This window comes from Chaetodon trifascialis, chromosome 5 (genome assembly GCF_039877785.1).
Source record: "Chaetodon trifascialis isolate fChaTrf1 chromosome 5, fChaTrf1.hap1, whole genome shotgun sequence".
NCBI lineage: Eukaryota > Metazoa > Chordata > Actinopteri > Chaetodontiformes > Chaetodontidae > Chaetodon > Chaetodon trifascialis.
In genome coordinates this window covers 747,338-753,339 of record NC_092060.1, presented here as the reverse complement: position 1 = coordinate 753,339, position 6,002 = coordinate 747,338, and the positions used below count along the sequence as shown (strand labels likewise).

General features: G+C 44.5%; 1 protein-coding gene across 1 annotated transcript in view; it reads left to right on the top strand.

The window, feature by feature from the left end:
• The window catches only part of rnf103 (ring finger protein 103), a 452,442-nt gene that overhangs the window by 167,975 nt on the left and 278,465 nt on the right, over positions 1-6,002 (top strand). The gene's annotated exons all lie outside the window — the stretch shown is intronic.

The window sequence follows — 6,002 nt, the reverse complement described above, 5'->3', positions numbered from 1 at the left end:
TGTGTGTGATTTGTTATTCCCTCAGACAATGAAAGAGATTTCAGTTCTTTGTACTTGCCAACCAACAGCATATACATGGGTCTACAGTATAGGAGCCATGACAGCAGAGGTGCTGATAGGGACGTGATCATATTACCTCCTCTAGGTAAGTAATAGCTGTTAATTTAAGTTACATCACGACCAAATGACAGAATATCCAGCAACAAGAGGGCTTCTTTTTCAATTGTACTATACTGTACCTGATGCATATTGAACTTTTTTGAGAAGTAGCAAATAGGGTGGTCAATACCACGGCCATCCTCCTGCAGCAGCACCGCACCTGCACCGCTGGCGCTGGTGCTCACGTCCACCTCCATCTTGAAGGGGTGCTCAAAGTTAGGAGCAGCCAGAACAGGTGTGCTACAGAGGACGTCTTTGGCTGCCTGAAAGGCTATTGTGCAGCCAGAGGACCATTTGAATGGGCAGGAGGTACTGGTTAAACTGGTGAGTGGAGCCACAACATCAGAGAAGTTTCTACAGAACCTGTGATAATAGCCAGCCATCCCTAAAAAAAAAACAGCGAAGCTCAAGCCGTGTCTGTGACACAGGGAAGTCGAAGATGGCCAAGACTTTATCAGCAAGGGCCCGCACCTGACCCTGACCTACCTGCTTACCTAAATAGGTCACAGTGGCGCGACCAAACTCACACTTGGCCAGGTTTAAGGTTAGGGAAGCCTGCTTCAATCTACCAAAAATTGTACCCAGTATTTTGATGTGCTCAGACCACGTGTCAGAATATGCTACAATGTAATCTAGGTAAACCTCACAGCTCTTACCACCTAGGACTTTGTTCTCAGGCGCTGTAAAGTGGCGGTGCATTCCTGAGACCAAAGGGCACTGTACTGTAGGAAGCTATCTGGAGTCATGAAGGCAGAGATCTCTGAAGTACGGGAGGTCAAAGGGACTTGCCAATAACCCTTTAACAGGTCGAGCTTTGTGACGAATTTAGCAGCGCCAACTTTATCCACACAATCCTCCATTCGGGGCAGAGGATACGAGTCAGCCTTCGTCACATTATTTACTTTTCTAAAGTTGGTACAGAAATGAGGAGTTTTGTCCACTTTTGGGACCAGAAGGCAAGGAGAACTCCATGCACTGGAGTTTGGGACAGCTAATCCATTCTCCAACAGATAGTTAACTTCTTGTTGGAGAAGTGCACGTTTTGTGAGGTTAACGCGCTAAGTGCGCTGCTTGATAGGAGGCTTATCTCCCATGTCAATGTCATGAGAGATGGCAGTGGTACGGAACGGAGTATCAGAAAACAGAGGTAGGTGATTTTCGCTTAACTGGCAGATATCTTTTCGAGCGTGCAAGTCTAAATGTTTTAAATGATGTTGCAAAGTGCATGAGTCTCCGTGGCTAAGATGTAAGCCATCGCTCTCAGGGCTGTATTGGGATGGAGGCACCTGCGCAACCATGGACACTACAGCTGGAGGGACAGAGGGAGAAACAGGAGAACGAGCGATATATGGCTTCAGCATATTAATGTGACACATACTGGATTTTCTCTGATGGTCAGGGGTGCATACAACATAATCAGCTTCACTTAACTTTTTTTCAATGTCATAAGGACCGCAGAATTTCGCCTGGAGGGCGGAACCAGGGATTGGAAGTAGTGACAACACTTTATCACCACTTTATCGAACTTACGTTTCATTTTCACCTGGGACACTGAAAGAGCTCTGTGCACGGTCTCGTAGGCTTTGGGCAGACGCTTTCTGAAAGAGCTCACATAATCTAGCACATTTTGGCTGGAGCTATCCATTTCTGACAGGTACTTCTCTCTCAGCACATTCAATTTCAATTCAATTCAATTTTATTTGTATAGCACCAAATCACAACAGAAGTTGTCTCAGGACACTTCCCATATAGAGCTGGTACAGACCAAGCTCTTTTATCTACAAAGAAACCAACAATTCCCCCATGAGCAAGCACTTGGCGACAGTGGCGAGGAAAAACTTCCTTTTAACAGGCAGAAACCTCGAGCAGAACCAGACTCTGGGTGGGCGGCCATCTGCCTCGACTGGTTGGGTGAGAGAGGAAGAGCAAGAGAGGGAGAGTGAGACAGACAGACAGACAGACAGACAGACAGACAGACAGACAGAAATGCAGTCAGAGAGAGAGAGAGAGACAGAGACAGAGAGACAGACAGACATGCAGGCAGGGCCAAGGCAGGAGACGCAGCTGAAATTCACAATCCAGATTCAGCCACTGTCCATGGGAACCTGCAAGATGACAAAGCACAGAGACTCCGGGGAAGGAGCTAAGTTAGTAACACGCCATGGTAGGACATGAGAGCGTGCGGATGGAGAGGGACAGAAGGACAGAGAAGCTCGGTGTATCTTTGGATGTCCCCCGACAGTCTAATCCTATAGCAGCATAACTAGGGGCTGGTCCAGGACAAGCCTGAGCCAGCCCTAACTATAAGCTTTATCAAAAAGGAAAGTTTTAAGCCTACTCTTAAATGTAGAGACAGTGTCTGCCTCCCGGACAAAGACTGGAAGATGGTTCCACAGGAGAGGAGCTTGATAGCTAAATGCTCTGACTCCTGTTCTGCTTTTTGAGACTTTAGGAACCATAAGTAGACCTGCATTCTGGGAACGCAGTGTTCGAGTAGGGCAATAAGGTACTATGAGCTCTTTAAGATAAGAAGGTGCCTGGCCACTTATGGCTTTGTAAGTAAGGAGGAGAATTTTAAACTCTATTCTAAACTTTACAGGGAGCCAGTGCAAAGTGGCGAGTATTGGAGAAATATGATCTCGCTTCCTGGTTTTTGTCAGAACATGTGCTGCAGCGTTCTGGAGCAACTGGAGAATATTCAGCAACGAATTTGGGCAGCCTGATAGTAAGGAATTGCAATAATCCAGCCTGGAAGTTACGAATGCATGGACTAGTTTTTCTGCATCATTTTGAGACAAAATATGCCTGATTTTTGCGATATTACGTAGGTGAAAAAAGGCAGTCCTTGAAATTTGTTTAACATGGGAGTGAAAGGACATGTCTTGGTCAAAGATGACTCCCAGATTCTTTACAGTGGTGCTGGAGGCCAGTGCAATGCCATCCATAACTGCTATGTCATCAGAAAGTGACTTTCTAAGATGTTTAGGGCCTACTACTATAATTTCAGTTTTGTCCGAGTTTAGCATCAGAAAATTGCAGGTCATCCAGGTCTTTATGTCATGAAGACATGCTTGTAGTCTAGTTAACTGACTGGTTTCTTCCGGCTTCATTGATAAATATAGCTGGGTATCATCTGCATAGCAATGAAAATTTATTGAGTGCTTCCTGATAATCTTACCTAAAGGAAGCATATATAAGGTGAATAGAATTGGTCCAAGCACAGAACCCTGCGGAACTCCATAGCTGACTTTAGTGAGCACAGAGGAGTCATCATTAACGCGTACAAACTGAGAGCGATCTGACAGGTAGGATTTAAACCAGCTTAGCGCAGTTCCCTTAATGCCAATGAAGTGTTCCAGTGTCTGCAATAGGATGCCATGGTCAATGGTGTCAAATGCAGCACTAAGATCCAATAAGACTAGTACAGAGACAAATCCTTTATCAGATGCAATTAGAAGGTCATTTGTAACTTTAACCAGTGCTGTCTGTGCTATGATGCACTCTAAATCCTGACTGGAAATCCTCGAATAAACTATTATTGTTTAGAAAGTCGCACAGCTGATTGGCAACTGCTTTCTCAAGAGTTTTTGAGAGAAAGGGAAGGTTGGATATCGGTCTATAGTTGGCTAAAACCCCTGGATCAAGAATAGGCTTTTTCAGTAGCGGTTTTATCACAGCTACTTTAAAGGACTGTGGTACGTAGCCTGTTGATAAAAAGAGATTGATCATGTCTAATACTGAAGAGTCAATTAGAGGTAATACTTCTTTAAACAGCTTAGTCGGGATAGGATCTAAAATACAGGTAGATGATTTTGATGATGAAATTATTGAAATTAGTTGGTGAAGGTCAACAGGAGTAAAACAGTCTAAAACTGCGACAGACTGAGTAACAGTTTCTACGGTTTCTGTGTTTGAAGACAGAACAGTACCTGTTAACGGCAGGAGTCGATGAATTCTGTCTCTAATAGTTAGAATTTTATCATTAAAGAAGCTCATGAAGTCATTACTGTTCAGAGCTAAAGGAATACATGGTTCAATAGAATTATGGCTCTCTGTCGGCCTGGCTACAGTGCTGAAGAGAAACCTGGGATTGTTCTTATTTTCCTCTATTAGTGCAGAGTAATAGACTGCCCTGGCACTGCGGAGGGCTTTCCTGTATATTTTAAGACTGTCTTGCCAGGCGGACCGAAATTCTTCCAAATTGGTAGAACATGCAGAGGACTTGGTGTGGCAAACCTTCATCCCACTCTAAAAAGAATTTCCTAAGCATCGACTTTAACATCTGATGGAAACACTCGAGTGCGCCCTGAGACTGTGGATGATATGTGCTGGATTTTTGGTGCTGAATGGACAGCGACACCAGGACCTGGGCGAACAGTTTTGATAGATAAGTTTGAGCCTTGATCTGTCTGATTGGATTTCGAACCTGAATGTGGAGAAGAAGTTGATCAGAGCTTTGACCACAGCTTTGGTTTTGAGGGTGCGCAGAGGAATAGCCTCGGGATAACGTGGTGGCGCACAAGTCAAAAGATGCTGATGACCGGATTTGGATTTTGGAAGTGGACCTACACAATCGAGGATTGTGTTTAAATGGTTCACCTAACACTGGAATTGGTTGCAGTGGAGCTGCAGGAATCACCTGATTTGATTTACTGCTTACCTGACAAACATGGCGTGAACGACAGAATCTGGTCGCATCGTGTTATGATCTGAAAGATCGAGTAAATTTAGCTGGATCCCCAGGGCAGACAAAAAAGGAACAGAACACAAGGAGCTGTTACAAAAGACAACAGTTTATTACCAACAGCGGGTACAAAAACACGAGAAAGCAAAGCCAGGGAAGAAAAACTTAAATTCAGCTAGAACACAAAAATCTACTACTCCATGGCGAACAGGTAGGAAAAAACACTAAGAGAAGAACCAAGGAAGTAAAACACGAGAAGAATCTAGAAAACATCACTCTACAGCGGCAGGGAAAATTACACAAGAATAGGAATTCGATGTGGTAAGGTACAGGCTGGAAAGATTGACGCATGTGCTCAAAACAATCTGGCAGCGAGGCAGACGCTGCTTAAATGCAGGGGAGAATCAACTGATGAGCAGCAGGTGCGCCGTCCGCCCTCTGCTCAGCCCGGTCACACCTCCCCTTCGGAAAACAGACACAGAAAAACACAACCAAACTCCAACAGAAAAGAATACAACAAAACAAACTACAAGCCAAAATATACCACATCGCCTTTCAAACCTGGCCAAAAGAAATAACGCAGGATACAATGGTAAGTTCTTTTTATTCCTAAATGGCCTGCGAAGTTGTCGTGTGCCAAAACTAAGAACTTGTGGACGAAATTTCTGTGGGACAACCACTTGTTGAACTGAATCCCAACCAAAATTTACAGAGGAGGGAGGGCACCAATTACGCATTGACACACCGTTGTTAAAGGGGAACAACGGTGAGGGACATGTGCTTGTGTTGGCCACAGATGAGAAACAGTCAAACAGACGGGTCAGCTTGTCGTGCGTTGATAAATTCGGTCCTGTTGACAGAAAAACACATTAGCGTCAGCTGGTAAGAGGTTATCGTACACAGACATTTGACATTTCTCTGTTGATGGTTTTTTTTTTTTTTTTTCAGCACTTTCCACAACATCTTCCGAACACAGAAATGACTCCAGTCCAGCACATCACCAAATTTACGTGACTGTGTGCGCGTGACAGCACAAGCACAACAGTCAGGTTGACAGCAGCAGGGACAGAAACACACGAATCAGCAACAGGGGTTTCAACTACTTCAGGGTTAGAAAAAACTTTTTTCCCTGCCAGATCATTGCCGAGGATCATAGCAA